Source organism: Trachypithecus francoisi, unplaced genomic scaffold (assembly GCF_009764315.1).
Source record: "Trachypithecus francoisi isolate TF-2019V2 unplaced genomic scaffold, Tfra_2.0 Lachesis_group4, whole genome shotgun sequence".
NCBI classification, from domain to species: Eukaryota; Metazoa; Chordata; class Mammalia; order Primates; family Cercopithecidae; genus Trachypithecus; species Trachypithecus francoisi.
In genome coordinates this window covers 72149688-72167838 of record NW_022681469.1, presented here as the reverse complement: position 1 = coordinate 72167838, position 18151 = coordinate 72149688, and the positions used below count along the sequence as shown (strand labels likewise).

The 18151-nt window shown below is 37.4% G+C and overlaps 1 protein-coding gene across 6 annotated transcripts in view; it reads right to left on the bottom strand.

The window, feature by feature from the left end:
• The window catches only part of AKAP9 (A-kinase anchoring protein 9), a 182048-nt gene that overhangs the window by 162942 nt on the left and 955 nt on the right, over positions 1-18151 (bottom strand). The window lies entirely within an intron of this gene.

Sequence of the window (18151 nt, the reverse complement as noted above, 5' to 3'; positions counted from 1 at the left end):
AATAGATATTTAAGCTATTTACTTTCAATCTGAAAAATGGCAAGTTAGCAGATAAGGAAAAAATTCTACTCAATTAGGTAATCATCTTATACTGAAATGATGCAGTTTAAATTTCTGAGAAAACATTTATTCTAAAACATGATGAAAATTCAGACTACAGCCATCTGTGTTTGTTATTTGGAAGCCAATTATAAAAATGTTAACATATGTAGTCACAGAAATAGCTGCAAGATTTACTGGAAAGATATTATGTCCATATATAATTGTTTTTCAAAACTGGTTCGAATCTCAAGCAAATGTCTTACCCTGATCAGAACATGAATAAATGACTTAATACAAATAATAACTGATTCCTTAAACTCAAGATTTTTAACTTAATAAATGATCATTCTGAATAAAACAATGAATTTTCAAAATGCTGTATAAAATATGCCAAGTTCTGGCCGGGTGCGGTGGCTCACACCTGTAATCCCTGCAGTTGGGGAGGCTGAGGTGGGCGGATCGTCTGAGGTCAGGAGATGTAGACCAGCCTGATCAACGTGGTGAAACCTCGTCTCTACTAAAAACACAAAAATTAGCTGGGTGTGGTGGTAGGCACCGTAATCCCAGCTACTCTGGAGGCTGAGGCAGGAGAATCACTTAAACCTGGGAGGCGGAGGTTGCAGTGAGCCGAGATGGCACCACTGCACTCCAGCCTGGGCAAAAGAGTGAGACTGTCTCAAAAAAAAAAAAAAAAAAAAAGCCGAGTTTTTATAATGTCACTTCAAAAATTCAATTATTTGGAATCTCTTCAGTTTCTTGAGTGTTCATTGTTCATTATGAGCCAGGCACTGTGCTAGACATGTGTCAAAATATATGATCTTAACAGTAGGACCCTTTAGTCTACTATTATTTAATAACAATCCCTCATTTCATCAAGTTATGAGAAATAAATGAGAAAAAAGTTAATACACAATTTCATAAACTCAACAGTCCTATATATATTTAAGGAGGTGGTATGGGAACCTCTCTTGTCCTGATTTCTTCATAGAAGGCTTTCCAAAAGAGATGTGGTTGTAGAGTTTTACCTGTGAAGAAAATAACTTGGCATATGTCAGGTAGTAAGTGGTTTATTTATCCAACAGATATTTATTGACTGCCCACCATGTATGCAACTTTGTGCTAAGGTAAGACATGTAGTGAGGAATAAAAGAGATATAAACCCTACTCTCATGAATTGTAATACAGGTGGGAAAAACAAATTAAATATAGATAAACACAGAAATGTATCATCTCAAGTGATAAAAAGTGCTTTGAAGAAAAAGGTACTAGGAGAGCCTCAGACAGAAAAGATTTAATTTAGATGGGGTCATGTGGGGAGAAGTCAGGAAATGTTGAAAGAATGTGGAAACTGAGATTTAAAGATGAATATAGGTTATCTGTCCAAGATCATAAGCAGTAAGCAGCAAAATAAAATGGAACAACAATATCTGACTCAAAATCCAACTTTCCATTATACCATTTGCTTTCCATGCATTCTCATCTCGCTTTTCATTCATCTGTCATTACAGTACAATCCTAGAACACTAACTTAAAGAACATGAGCAAGTGATATCACCAAACAGACAAGTGCTTTTTTGACAAGACTAGAGAGAAAATAAAAACAAACACGATGATACAAATATACTCTAGAGAGAATGGTACAAAATATTACTTAAATGTGTTACCTAGTTTCTCCAGTATTCAAAAATAGTGGTTAAATAGAGCTTTTTTTTGTTTTTGCTGTAGAAAAGTTAAAAAATACTAATTAATTCTAATTATGACTATATATACTTGTCAATGCTGCCTTTAAACATTTTTAATATTCCTTAACGAATGATAAACAAGAATGCTATACAAATGACTACAACAAAACTCCAGTAGCCTAACTAGGGAAATAAAAAGATTGTGACAGTTGTCCCAAAGACCATTGGTAAATAAAGTTGAAGTAAGGCAACTGAAAGCAAAGAAGACAAAAGCAACATTTTAAGGATGCTCTAAAGTATTATTAAATATCACAAAGATACAAACTGTTGGAAAATAACAATGCCAAATAGGCCTGAGGGAATCAGGAATGGAAAAAGACCACAGGACTTTATACTATTGAGTGACCAGTTCAGTCCTACTTGTAGCCTATAATCTCATTTAATATAATAAGTTTTTTTTTTAATAAAGGTTTTGGACCACCGTCATATCTAAAAAGAAAACAAATTCTGCAGCTTAAGGAACCATCTAAATGTTGCATATTTTGACACAATTTCATTGCCTGCCACATAAACACTAATGTTTATTTGTTGAATGAAAATGATGTTTCAAAAAGAGTATGTGCTTTGGGAAGCTAAAGTGGGAAGATCACTTGATGCCAGGAGTTTGAGGCCAGCCAGAACAGCATAAGAAGATCCAGCTCTTAAAAAAGTAAATTAAAAAAAAAAAATGAGCCAGGAGTGGTGGCCCACACCTTTGGTCCCAGCTACTTGGAAGGCTGAAGTGGAAGGACTGCTTGAGCCCAGGAGTGAGGTTGCAGTGAGCTAGGATCACATCACTGCACTCCACTCCAGGCTGGGCAACAGAGTGAGACCCTATCTCAAAAACAGTAATAATAATAAAATTAAAATTATTTTAAAACCAAGGTGATATATCAGGTCCATGGTTACACTATTGCACAACCATGCAATGTAACAACATGCAGCTGTCAAAAATAATGTTTTCAAGTCAACATGGTGGCTCATGCCTGTAATCCTAGCACTTTGAGAGGCTGAGGTGGGCATATTGCTTAAGCCCAGGAATTCGAGACAAACCTGGGCAACATAGTGAAACCTCATCTCTACAAAAAACACAAAAATTAGCCAGACATGGTGGCGCAGGCCTGTGGTCCTAGCCACTTGGCAGGCTGAGGTGGGAGGGTCACTTGAGCCTGAGAGGTAGAGAATGGAGTGAGCCAAGATCATGCTACTACATTCCGGCCTGGCTGACAGAGACCCTGTCTCAAATAATAATAATAATAATAATAATAATGATGTTTTCAAAAAAAATCTTAACGAGGGAAAATGCTCTCAACATAAACTTGGGTAAAAAAGAACAAAACTGCATTTATAGAGTAAGATTTAAGTAACGTTTTACTTATGCATAGAAACAAAGAATAGACAATAACAAACTATTCAAAATCATTACTTGTAGGTTATAACACAACAGGTAATTGTTTTTATCTTTGAAAGATCTTTACTGCCTGACTCCCTCACACAACTCTAAAGAATATTCACTAATAAAATTATCATGGGCCCATATGCTAATATCACTATTTTTCAAAGGATATATACAACTACATACCTACTAGAAATCTTATCCCTAAAGAGAAAGAAAGTGTTGTTTAGATGCCACCTATCTCTGCTTCATTTTATAGTCATCTCGGTTACTGCTAACAATGAACAGTGAGAAGAATGGCACTTTGCCCCTGAGGTTATCTACCCTAAGCATATTATTAAGTTTAATCCCATTAAAAATAAACAACAAATTAACACCGCACAGTTTATGTAAAGAAGAATGCCCAAAGCAAGGTATACTTGTAACAAACAAACACTCTTTAACAGCATAAAATGCATGCCAGTTTACAATCTGAGGTTAACTCATTTATAAACCTATATTATACATTATTCCCTTTTATATGGATATATTTTTGCAGGAAATATTTGCTAAAAAATAAAAGAACTGCTGCATCTGGTCAGTATAGTGGTCCATGTTGATGGACATCGGGTATCCAGCATCCATCATCAGCTCCCATGGACATCTGTGAGATATCATTTATGTGATGAAACCAGGCATGTAATAAACACATGAATATCAGTTTGCTTTTGACTTCACTCCCTCTTCTTACTCCATTCCTGAACGTAGTCAATACTCCCCAAGGACTAAAGGACCTTGGGATCATGATCTCTGCATATCTCTAAACCCTTGGCACGTGCTGTACATCATAACAGAAAAAAATAGCACAGTGGCAGTATTTATAACAGTAAAAACTGGAAACAACCCAAATACTTACTGACCTCACAATGGATACTGATGTAAATTCCCATAATGGAATACTATGCAGAAGTGAACATGCTCTACATGATACTGAACAAAAGGCAAATCACTGATGACTTCATATACCATTAAGTTCAAGCACAGGAAAACGAGTATGTTGTATGTGTACATATATGTGGTATAGAAAAGCAAGGAAATAAATTCAGAACTATAGGTACCTCAAGTGAAGGGTTGGGATGATATGAGGAAAGGTTTCAAATATATTCATACGTGTATGCTTCTTCAGCAGGGTGATAGCTACAGAGGTGTTCTTTTTATCATCAGGCTTTATTTTATACATACATTTCACATATATTCTTTTGTAGAAGAAACATTTAAGTATAAAGTATGTAGAACTTCCTTCTGAGGGAACTAGCCAGTGCTCATAGCTTCTCCCATCCATGACACCCCTGCCTCTCCTCACACCCTAAGTTTGATAAGGAAAGAAAGGTCAATCAGTTAGATTCTTCTCTTAGAATTAGGGAACAAGGAGGTAATAAAGTTGTCCAGAAAGATAACATGAGGAGATTCATCGTATATAAAGGATTCTAAAAGGAGTGCATCATGAAATAATCATATCAATCTACAGATACTCCTAAAATCATCTATAAAGTACAGTTTACATAATCAACAAACTAAACATGTTACAGACTATACAAATGCTTCTCTTTGTATCCAACACAGTCAATTTTCCTTCTGGCATTGAATCATCCCTATTCCTTCAGTTCCACACCAAGTAAAGTAGCTAGCTTAGAAGAGGTCGTGAGACATAATCACAGTGTTGTAGAATCAAGTAAAGTGGCTGTGTTAGTGGATCCTAAAGTTTACTGCTCACCGGGGATCTTTACAAAAAATAGTGAGGGCTGACACCCCAGATTTTCTGATTTTCGTATGGGATGTAATGTAGGCATCAAAAAATTTGTAAAGTTTCCCTGGTGTTTCCTATATGCAGCAAAATTTGGGAGCCTCTAGGCTCGATGATTACTCTGTAAGTAGATGTGTTTCTATATTTATATAATTTTTATATTCCCCTTCTTTGTTCTTTTTAAAGTATATTTAGTAGAGCTGGGCAGTGGCTCACGCCCATAACCCCAGCACTTCAGGAGGCTGAGGTGGGAGGATCACTTGAGCCCAGGACCAACCTAGGCAACACAGTGAGACCCTGCCTCTATAAAAAATAATTGGGCATGGTAGCACATACCTGTAGTCCCAGTTACTTGGGAGGTTGAGGTGGAAGGATTACTAGAATCCAGGAGGTTGAGGCTGCAGTGAGTCATGATCATGCCACTGCACTCCAGCTTAAGTGACAGAGTGAGACCCTGTCTCAAAATAAATAAATAAAGGTATATTTAGTAGGAAACAATTCCATTGGCTAGAACAGATTTGGAGACTCATCCCATAATTTTGGTCATGTGCAAACTGGTATGTAGGCAAGGAAGCTGATCTACAAAGAGAGGAGTATAACATATCGTGAAAGTGAGAGAAAAAAAAATGATGGAGAGAATGGCACCAGTTTCCCATGGCTTTTCAGTTTCCATGAGGCCTAGCTATACTCTGAACTTCCTCTGAAACCTCCACATCTTTACAATTACCCTCTCTTTTCTCTCCTTTACTTAACTGGTTTTTTGTTTCGTTTTGTTTTGTTTTGTTTTGTTTTGGAACAAAAGAGGCCTACTAGAATTAGATTGCTTACACTTGGCTATTTTAAGCAAGTAAATATTTTATGTTAAAAAAGAAACATAGTGGTTTTTATTACTTCATTTGTACAGCAATAACATATAACTGCCACCTGGTGGCAGCATACCTATCTTAAAATGAGATTTTGGGGGAGGTGGGCGGTAAAGAAATAACATTAGAGGTTAACCATAACAAACACACATTCTTTAACAGTTTTCCACTACTTTTAGGATAACATCCACAACATTTTAAATGTCATATGTGGCTCCTCATTATCTGACCCCTAGTTCTCCAATCCCATTTTCTGTTATATACCTTAATCCTCTATACTGATTGACAATAATGATGACAATGACAATGATGATGACAATAATGATAATGACTGACACTTCTTGAACACTTCTTATAAACTGACGATGTTCTAAATGTTTTATACTTATCAGTGAATCCTCACCACAACCCCAAGTACAAGGCAAGTACTATTATTGTTCTCATTTTCTAGAGGAGGAACAGAGGAAGAGAGAGGTTAAGTAAATTCCTGATGTCAAAAAACTAGTAAATGGCAGAGTCAGGACTTGAGCCTGGATGGTCTGGTCCAGTCCAACCTCATAACCACTACGATTATCAATTCAAAATCTTTGAAAAATTCCATTTAGATGTATAATAAGGAACTTATAATATAAAATGTACAAAACTGATTTCACAATCTTGCCTAGGTCAACAACTGAAACCTTGACCACATTTTTCTTAGTAGTAAATATTTGTTCTCCATGCTCACTATCCTTTACCTTTCAGATCCAGCCAGTCACTAAGGTCTGCTGATTTTACCTTCTATATATTTACTGATGTATCCCCTCTGTTCCTGCCTCACTGTCTGTCATTTGTACTTTCAAAAGCCTCGTAAATGGTTTTATCCTCCTCAACCTATCCTCCACCCAGTTGTCAAATACATCTATCTAAAATGCAAATCTAGCTAACCATATTATTCCCCAGCTTAAACACTCATCAATAAGCCAGGTGGGGTGGCTTATGCCTGTAGTTCCAGCTACTTGGGAGGTTGAGGCAGGAGGATTGCTTCAGCCTGGGAGTTCAAGGCTGCAGTGATCTATGATCACGCCACTGCACTCAAGCCTGGGTGAAAGAGTGAGACCCTGCCTCTAAAAAAAATACATAAAACACAAAACACCCCTCATTAATAGATTCCCACAAAATACAGGATAAAATTCAATCTCCTTAACATAGATTCAAGGATCTTCAAGATGGAGCCCTAGCCTATAGTCGGTCTCATTTCTTGCCACATCTTGCTAATAGCTTTATACTCCAATAATACCAAACAAGGTAGGTAATACAATACCTTCTCCAAAACAAGTCAAATGATTCCACATTTCTGTGCTTTTTCCATTTTGTCTCATTCTTCTGGAAGCTTCTACTACCTTCCACTCCCTTCTCACCTGGGCAGTTCCTCCCCATCCTTTAAGGCTTCATTCAGTGTTTATCCATCCAGAAAGCCTTTCCTAACTGCTAAGATGGAATCAGATATCCCTCCTCTGTGTTTTTCATGGACCCAGAATTATATTACCCATCATGTATTTATAATTATCTCTTTACGTCTCTGCCTACTAACTAAATCAAGCTTAAGCTTGGCAGAGTCCATGTCTCTAACATCCTATAGTCTTAGCAAAGTGTCTAGCAAGCAGTAAGTGCTCAATCATATTTACTGAGTGAGTAAATAACTCCCTGTACTTCACTCTGAATACTTAACTTACTATATTGTGATTGACTTTCTACTCTACTCGAATGTGAAAGTATCAGAGGCAGGCTTGTGACTTTATCTCTGAATTCCCACTGACTTGCATAAAGTAGAGGCTTGGGTAAATATTAAGTTATCTAGGATTTGATCTGAAAGACTGAAAAGAATGGAGTAGAGGATTAACAAAATGAAAAGGGTGTTTTAAGATGAACCCAGTGACAATATATAGGATGAACCAGAGAAGATGAAGTAGAGGCAAGGAAACCAAATAGATGAGGGAATGTGGGCCTGATTCTATTAGACTGCAATATAAAGAAAAAGGTTAAGTGTGAGACAACTTTTTTATTTTTTATTTTATTTTTTATTTTTTGAGACAGAGTCTCACTCTGTTGCCCAGGATGGAGTGCAGTGGCGCGATCTTGGCTCACCGCAAGTGTGTGAAACAAATTTTTAATTTAAAAAGTAGGATTTGGTTATGAGTGTATAGAATAAAGGGACATAATCACAGAATAATTCAAAGGATTTTTTAACCAAGATGTTTTCTGAATATATTAGTAAGTATAAACTAAACTACTCAGCCTAGAAAATATCATGGTATATGAGACAGAAAAGAGAAAATTGGCTGGGAGTGGTGACTCACACCTATAATCCCAGCATACTGGCAGGCCAAGGTGGGAGAACCGCTTGAGCCCAGGAGCTCAAGACCAGCCTGAGCAACATGGCAAAACCCTGTCTCTACAAAAATTTTAAAAATTAGCCAGGCATGGTGGTGAGCCCCTGTAGCCCCAGCTACTTGGGAGCCTGAAGTGAGAGGATCAACTGAGTTCAGGAGGTCGAGGCTGCAACGAGCCATGATCATGCCACCACACTCTAGCCAGGGCAACAGAGTGAGATCCTGTCTCAAAAATGAAAGAAAAGAAAAAAAAGGGCGAAAAAGAAAATAGAGAGAAAGAGAGTGAGATAGAGAAAGAAAGAAGAGAAAGCATAGAACAATAAAAAATTTAAGTACAAATCCTAGAGAAAAAGTAGACAGACTTTCCTGCCATACAATTAAAATCCTGAGGCCTATTAAAATTACCTACCTTATCCCACACTTTGAATTTATTAAAAAACTACATATTCTTTTCAACTAAAAAAGAACTCAAATTTTCTTTTTCTCAAACCTCATTATAAAAATTATGGGCCGGGCGCGGTGGCTCAAGCCTGTAATCCCAGCACTTTGGGAGGCCGAGATGGGCGGATCACGAGGTCAGGAGATCGAGACCATCCTGGCTAACACGGTGAAACCCCGTCTCTACTAAAAATACAAAAACTAGCCGGGCGAGGTGGCAGGCGCCTGTAGTCCCAGCTACTCGGGAGGCTGAGGCAGGAGAATGGTGTGAACCCGGGAGGCGGAGCTTGCAGTGAGCTGAGATCCGGCCACTGCACTCCAGTCCAGGCGACAGAGCGAGACTCCGCCTCCAAAAAAAAAAAAAAAAAATTATGAATGGTTGTTTAAAGTGGAAAAGTGAGAGTTCTCTTGTTATAAGAGTCATTAGAAATGCTCAGATACGAATTTTCATTGTGAAAGGAATTTATACAAATTAAAATTAAATATTATCTTGGCAAGTATAAAAAAATCACACCAAAAGTATTTCCAATATTTTTAAGTTGTATATGACTAGATGAGAGAGTTTCTATAACTTTCAGCCAAAACTCATTACTTCATATATAAACTCCTAGCAGATATTTGCTAATGCAGTTTTAACATAGTTTCTTTTCTAATAATTTGCCATTTAGAAGAAGATCTGCTAAATTATTTGGCTCTCAAGAAATCAATATATATATAGTCAAGAGAATATAAATGGCATAAGAATTAACTGAGATCTCTGCCTCATGCCCACTGCAATCCCCACAAGGTCTCCTCCACACACAAAATTTGATTCATGATACATACGGAGAACTACTATTCTAGTTATAATTGATCCCTGTCACTATCTTCTCTGGGGAAACAACTAATAAGACAATACTAACTTGAATAAAAGTGAAACCCTGGGCCGGGCGCAGTGGCTCACGCCTGTAATCCCAGCACTTTGGGAGGCTAAGGTGGGTGGATCACGAGGTCAGGAGATTGAGACCATCTTGGCTAACATGGTGAAACTCCGTCTCTACTAAAAATACAAAAAAATTAGCCAGGTGTGGTGATGTGCACCTGTAGTCTCAGCTGCTGGGGAGGCTGAGGCAGGAGAATGGTGTGAACCTGGCAGGCGGAGCTTGCAGTAAGCTGAGATCACGCCACTGCACTCCAGCCTGGGTGACAGAGCAAGACTCCGTCTCAAAAAAAAAAAAAAAAGTGGGATCCTAGAGGAATAAATACAGCCTAATCACAGAGCCCACAATGAGCAATCCTATTAAACAACAAGAAATTCTGTAGTGTGTTCAGTACTAATAGGGGAGCCTAGATTTTATATCCTATTAGTTTTTCAGAGATCTGTAAATCAGAGAACCTATGAAAACAATCTTTAGAGATTAGAACTTTGTATGGTGAAGTTGAGTATAGTTCTGAATCATCAAAACAATAATCTTGGAGGCTTTAAGAAATGATTTTTTAAAAGGGGGAAAAACCCTTCGACTTACAGAGAAACTTTCAGACCACACAAAAATCTCAGAGAACAGTAAACCACAATAAGAATCATAACTCTGATGGTAACTGAAAACAAACACTACATTGTTCATGAACAAGGAGGAAAAAGGAATTTTACATAGTACAAAAGAATCTATAAATTTAAACAAGGAACCTAAGCAAAACTACTCCTGAAATAATATTAAATTTTTGAATACTCTGAATATTGAACACTTTTGAATACTGTTAAACCCATGCACAAATCCACCAAAGCTTTATGTAGTACACCTAGAAGGGCACTAAGTGTTGTAAGTTACATTTTGGTGATGACTAAGATAGAAAGTAAAAGGGGTATCAATATGATAACAAAGACATCTCATACTGGTGAAGTAGCTATAGATCTGCCATGTTCATATACTAAAATGACAGGTCTTTTTATTTTTGAACACTAAGTTACTTTTTTCTCACAGTGTAAATGGATTGGCAATGATCAAGCCAAAAATTCAACAGGTGCCCCTTTGACCAACTGCATGCACCTGTAAAACAGCTGGTCATGGAATGGAATGACTCACTGGCCAACAAAGAAATCAAACTTCAGCATCATGCTCTTATCAACTCACCAAGAATCTATTATTCAAAGAAAGCAACAATTTAAATTTTGGCAAAGCCCAAACAGCCTTAAAAAAAAATATGGAAGATAATCCCACTGGGGATATGTATTTCTACCCATTCCTCTCTGGCACTTGAGTGCACACGCTCTCTCTCTCTCCACAAATATAGAAAGGATATAGATAGATAGATAGATAGATAGATAGACAGATAGATAGATATAGATATAGATACAATTAATATTAGATAAAAGAAGTTGGTAACAACCCAATTAAAAAATGGGCAAGGGATATTAACAGACATTTCTCTAAAGAAGATCTACAAATGGGCTGGGCGCAGTGGCTCAGGCCTGTAATCCCAGCACTTTGGGAGGCCGAGGTGGGCAGATCAACTGAGGTCAGAAGTTCAAGACTAGCCTGGCCAACATGGTGAAACCCCATCTCTGCTAAAAATACAAAAAAATTAGCCAGGCGTGGTGCTGGGTGGCTGTAATCCCAGCTACTCAGGAGGCTGAAGCAGGAGAATTGCTTGAACCCAGGAGGCAGAGGCTGCAGTGAGCTGAGGTTGCGCCATTGCACTCCAGCCTGGGTGACAAGAGCAAAACTCCATCTCAAAAAAAAAACAAACAAACTACAAATGGCCAAAAAGCGCATTAAAAGATAATACTTAACATCATTATTTAGTAGGAAAATACAAACCAAAGCCACAATTAGAAACCACTTAATACCCACAAGGATGAGTATTAAAAACAAACAAACAAACAAAAACCAGAAAACACAAGTGTTAGTGAGGCTGTGGGAAAACTGGAATGCCTTACACATTGCTGATGGGAATGTAAAATGGTACAGTCACTATGGAAACAGTCTGACAGTTCCTCAAAAAGTTGAAATATAACTACCAAATGACCTTGCTCAGTTCTACTACTAGGTATATCCCAAGAGAAATGAAAACAGGTACTCAAATACATCCATACAAATGTTCACAACAGCACTATTCACAATAGCCAAAAGGTAGAAATAACCCAAATGTCTAGAAATGGATAAACAAATTATGGTATATACATACAATGGAATATTATTCAGCCATAAAAAGGAAAGAAGTACTGATATATGCAACAAAATGGATGAACCTGGAAAACATACTAAGTGAAAGAAGTCAGACACAAAGGGTTACATATTATATGATTCCATTTATATGAAATATCTAGAACTGGTAAATCCAAAGAGTGTGTTGGTGATTGTTAGTGGCGAGAGGGAACAAGCAATGAAGAATATCTGCTTAACGGGCACAGGGTTATAGAGATGCAAAAAATGTTTGGGAAGTAGATAGAAGTGGTAGTTGCACAACACTGTGTTAAGCCACTGAACTGTTCACTTTAAGATGGTTAATTTTTCTTACGAGTTTCACCTCAATTAAAAAAATAATTATAGGTTCTTTATATCTAGCACCTAGAGAACTCAAAAAGCTCCCATTATTTCATTTATCCTTCAAAACACCTGTTGAGATACACATCATAAGATTATTCCAATAGAAAATAAGGCACAGAATTTGTGATCATTTAAATAAATGCTTGCGGCCGGGCGCGGTTGCTCACGCCTGTAATCCCAGCACTTTGGGAGGCCAAGGCGGACGGATCACAAAGTCAGGAGTTCGAGACGAGCCTGGCCAATATGGTGAAACCCTGTCTCTACTAAAAATACAAAAACTAGGCAGGTGTGGTGGCAGGCGCCATAGTCCCAGCTACTCGGGAGGCTGAGGCAGGAGAATAGCTGGAACCTGGGAAGCGGAGGTTGCAGTGAGCTGATATCGTGCCACTGCACTCCATCCAGCACAGAGCGAGACTCCATCTTGGTGGGGGCCGGCGGGTGGGGGTGGGGTGGAAGGGGCGGAAAAAAAAGCTTGCTAAGTAAAAGTTCATAGCTGCAGTGGTAGGCGTTCAAAAATGTTGGTTGAACAAATGAGCAAACAAATGTCTCCAAAGTCCTAGTGCCATTTCTACTAGGCCAGAGAGCAATATTATAAATTCTCTTTCTCCCTCTCTCCAGCACACACACACACAGACACACAGACACACACACACACACCCCAGATGCCAAACTGCTTTTATAAATAAGTTCTGAAAAATTCCACAGCTTTTTCAAATTAAAGTTTTTAAATGAATGTTAACCAATTATATAAAGTGACTAATCTTAATTTTAGTGGAATCTTACTAAGAAATGAATATAAACAATGTCCCTCATTGTTTAACAATTTACCATAACCTTTTCTAGCTATATTAGAAGAAATTCACTTACATTTCAATATTCAGTAGCCTATAATAGACATTTTGTAGTCATAGTTTTTACTACGAACCTTTTTATTTATAAAATGAGAGATGTTTTTGTTTGAAAAAAATTTTTGTTCTGTTCTTGTCATATTTCAATCACTTGGATGTATCCTATCTTTTTCTCTTCCTCTTTCCATGAGCTATCATTCAACTTTCAGTTTCACTGACAGGGCATCACATTCCTTCCTCCACCTTATCTCTCTAAACACCATGTTTTGCTTCATTCTGACAAAGCCTGAGCTGGGTGCAGTGGGTCACACCTATAATCCTGGCACTTTGGGAGGCTAAAGGAGGAGGATCGCTTGAGCCCAGGAGTTCAACACCAGCCTGGGCAACATGGTGAAATCCAATCTCTACAAAAAATTTTTAAAAATTAGCTAGGTGTAGTGGTGCACATCTGTAGTCCCAGGTGCTCAGGAGGTTGAGGCAGAAGGATCACTTGAGCTCAGGAGGTCGAGGCAGGCTGCCACTCCAGCCTGGACAACAGAGCGAGACCTTGTCTCAAAGAAAAAAAAAAAAAAGCTTTAAGGTCATGAATTAGTTTTAAGTCATAGGCAACGTACCATTGCCGCAATAAATGTTGATGAAGGTTATCAAACTGCTGCATCTACTCTGAATGCTAAGTAAGCTCTGTCACATGTAAGTATAAAAAACTAGAATGCTTAAAATGGGAAGGGAAAACACTTTCTTAGCTGTGGAACACATTATCTGAAACATGCAAAGAACAGTTTTACACCATAATCAGCTTTGTCTATCACAGTGGAAACAGTAATTGAAAAGTCCTGCTATCAATAATCAATACACAGCTTGCATGGAGCACTATCCTTTTTTTGGTACACAATTGTAACTATTCTTCACACTGAAAATGCTTGTTAAACAAAAGTCATGTAATTACAAATTACTGAATATAATAGGCAATAATTTTTTATTATTCAGCAAATAATGCCCATTATATAAAATACTGAATAACTTAAAAACAGCATACCTAATGCAAATTTACAAGAGTAATAATTTTATATTAAATATACAACTGTCCTCTATTTAATTCTGTTCACTTAAATTACAATACTTTCTTTACGGTACATGAATAATTATACTTGGGAAAAAATGAAGTCATTTAAAGCAGAGTTAAAATAGTTTGGTTCAACACAAGGACAACCTATGTAGTGCCATCCCTGTCAAAAAACTGTAGAGGGAGTTAGCCCAGCTCTGAAAATATTTACTTAATACATAATGCAGTAATAATGTCTTACATCTCCCAGGGTCATGCTTCTTGCAATATCAATACTGAGGAAATAGCTGAGACCCAATAGTAAACCAAAACAACCAACAAGCAGCAGAAAAACTAAATTGCCCTAAAGCCCATTGGGCAAGCTCCACTGGTCTCTGTTTTTGTTTTGTTTTGTTTTTTTGAGATAGAGTCTTGCTCTGTCATCCAGGCTGGAGTGCAGTGGCACAACCTCAGTTCACTGCAAATTCCACCTCCTGGGTTCAAGTGATTCTCCTGCCTCCACCTCCCCAGTAGCTGGGATTAGTGCCTGCCACCACGCCCGACTAATTTTTTATATTTTTTAGTAGAGATGGGGTTTTGCCATGTTGGCCAGGCTGGTCTCGAACTCCTGATCTTAGGAGATCCACCCACCTCGGCCTCCTAAAGTGCTTGGATTACAGGCGTGAGCCACTGCGCCCTGCCTGTTTTGTTTTTTATACTTTTTTCTTTTTAGAGATGGGGTCTCATTGTCCAGGCTGGTCTAGAACCTCTGGGCTCAAGTGATCCTCCCACCTCAGCCTCCCAAAGTGTTGGGATTACAAGTGTAAGCCATCACACCCCGCCTAAGATCTTTGTTTTTTGTTGTTGTTGTTTTCTTTTTACATAGTATTCTATCAAGCTCAGTTCTGGGTTGTTTACTTGTAGCAAACCTAAAACAGCAAATTAGGAAAAGAGGCAGCTGAAGAGTAAGAGCATTCCCATAGCAATAAGAACTAACAGTAAGGAAAGAAGAAGAACAACAAAAACAGAAAGGAGATCTATAAAATGTCTAACAGTATAATCCCAACTATAGAATACACTCTGCACTGAAATAACAATTACAATTCCAGGCCTACACTAAAATAGGAAACATAGTTATTCTATGCCTCATTTTCCTGTTCTGGATAATGGTCATACACTAAAAAAAGTGTTTAATATAATGTATTTGATAAGCCTTCATGGTTTTTTAAAAATGGCATTTGAGGCTGAATGCAAGTGGCTCATGCCTGTAATCCCAGCACTTTGGTACATCGAGGCAGGCAGATCACTTGAGGGCAGGAGTTTAAGACCAGCCTGTCCAATATGGTGAAACCCCACCTCTACTAAAAATACAAAAATTAGCCAGGCGTGGTGGTATGTGCTTGTAATCCCAGCTACTCGGGAGGCTGTGGCAGGAGAATCGCTTGAACCTGGGAGGTGGAGGCTGCAGTGAGCCAAGATCGTGCCACCGCACTCTAGCCTGGGAGACAGCCTGTCTCAAAAAAAAAAAAGGCATTTGATCCTTCTTTTCTGGGCATAAAAGAGATATATTGTATCAATAATTTGGAAATTACTAAAAGTGTAAAGAAAATTAAAATTGCCTATAACCCACCACCCAGAGATAACCACAATTTATATCTTGGTGCTTCAGGTGTCTTGATATTTAAATATGTACATATACCTTTTTCTGGTAACTTTTTTCTTTTTAACCTGGCATTATTTGTGGGCATTTTCTGAACTCAAAAAGTCTTTGTAGAATTATTTTAAATACCACAATTCATTAACCCATTATTACAGATTTGGGGTAGTATAAAATATTTTATAAAGTATACTATATATTATACCGCATGCATGACAAGCTATTTAAGCAGTGATCATTTATAAGGTTTAGACACAGAAAGGGAATTTTTCAATGGAACCGTTTACCAATAAATTATCCCCCAAAAGATTTATAAGTTGTGGTTTGTGAAACTAGATTATCAAATATAATACTTAAGTCCAGTGAACAAATGAGACATTTGGAGAATGAAGTCTCAGATAAACTTTGGAAAATGATCATTTAAAGTTGTTTCTGATACCAGCAATATGGAATTCACATTAAGGGAATTCTAGATTACTGTTATTAAATTACAACCATGCTAGTAAAGTAACACTTATTAATGACTCAGTAATAATTCTGCTCATTCATTAAGCAAATACGTATGAATAACTACTATTTGAAAGGCATTATTTTACCGTGCATTAATATCACTAGTAAGAGCCTTGTTAGTAATTCTATAAAATGAGATCGTAGCATTTAGAACACTTTAACAAAATCTGGAAAAATATTCCCCAAATCCCACTGCAGCTCATCCCTCTTTGCACTTATCACCCAGAGTCTGTCTCTCCCACTAAACAGTGAGCAACTTGAGAGCAGACACTGTCACCACCTCTAGGTATAAAATAGGAGTTCAATATAGGTTTGCTGAATGACATTATAATCCAGAGTTTTTCAGTTCTAATCTGAAAGCACACGTTTATACAAATGAAATAATGTATATGCTATTTTTGATAATGCCCTTTTCACACTATTTTTCATATTCCTAGCAGTCTTCATAATCTTAATGGCTTTAAAATATTCCATCATGTTTATATGACTTAGAAAATGATTCTCTTCATGTTGTCTTTAAAAGTTATTTCCAGGGTTTTTGTTTGTTTGTTTGTTTTTTGAAACAGGATCTCATTCTGTTGCCCAGGCTGAAGTGCGGTGGCTCAATGATGATGGCTCCCTGCAGCCTCGAACTCCTGGGCTCAAGTGATCCTCCCACCTTAGACTCCTGAGTAGCTGGGAATACATACAGGCGCACACCACCATGCCCAGCTATTTTTTTTTTTAATTTTTTGTGGAGTCTATGTTGCCCAGGTTGGTCTCGAACTCCGGGCATCAAGCGATCTTCTCGCCCCAGGCTCCCAATGTCAGCATTTTTATATTGTATAGTTAATGTTGCAGCAAACATACCTTGCCTTACAAGTCTCATAGGTTTATATCTTACTGGAAAAAGGACTAAATTCTAAAAGAAGATAATCTTTTACAACAAAAATTCATCTTAAACAGGTTTTTACCCCATACGTAGAATTTTGAAAGACAAAGAAACACACAAAGAAACTAGAATTGTATTTTGCCAAATCAACTACAACTGCAAGCAATTTAAATAAATCCTCTATTATGAAATGTGTATGTCCAAAGTAAACTATGTTTTGTAGGACTGCTTCACATATATTTAGGAAAGATATTTCTGGGGGCAGGCAATAAAAATTCTGAGGTAATAGATAAATAAGATATCTAATTAGATCTTCAATGCTTTTGGAGGGGGCACACACTTCATCTCCACTACTTCCTTAGATGCAGAGAGCTTGCTCAGCCCCTCAGATTGCACAAGTGTAAGCGCTTGGGCTTCTAAAGGTACCCTGATTACCCTTTCCCACCATTTATAGATTCGAAAGTAAAAATTTACCTGGCTATATACAAGCATTTAAATCTTTACCTTAAATAGAGGGATCCTATAGGAAAGTCAACTATATTTTAGAAATATGAAGCTAGTTTTTACATATACATTCATTTAACAAACTTGCGTTGAGCTTCTATCACTGCATCTCTGCGGTATGGCCCTTCATTGATAATAAATCACTAACCTGGTTTCCTTTGTTTATGTGCGGAGAAGAGAAAAGAAAGGAAGAGAGGAAAAACAGTTACCTGTAATACAATTTTTTGTCCAAGTATGATTGCTAACAATTATCTCTAAAAAGAATATAATCTATAAAAGAAGACTTCATTGAAGGGAGGAAGGGGGCTTTTGAGCCCAGACAAAATATATGCTCAAACATGTAATTTTTAAAAGAAATATGCTACGCAGCTTATATTTTGTATATGTTAAATTTCTCATGAAGCCCAATGAACGATGCCTCTGTATAATTGTGTATTGTATTGTTAGCTTTACAGGCTTTTCCATACACGTACACACACATATACACACACGCACACGCATAATCAGGATTCGCCAGAGAGATATATAACAACTAAATTACTTAAAGCAGGAATTCTATAGGTGTTACTAGGCATAT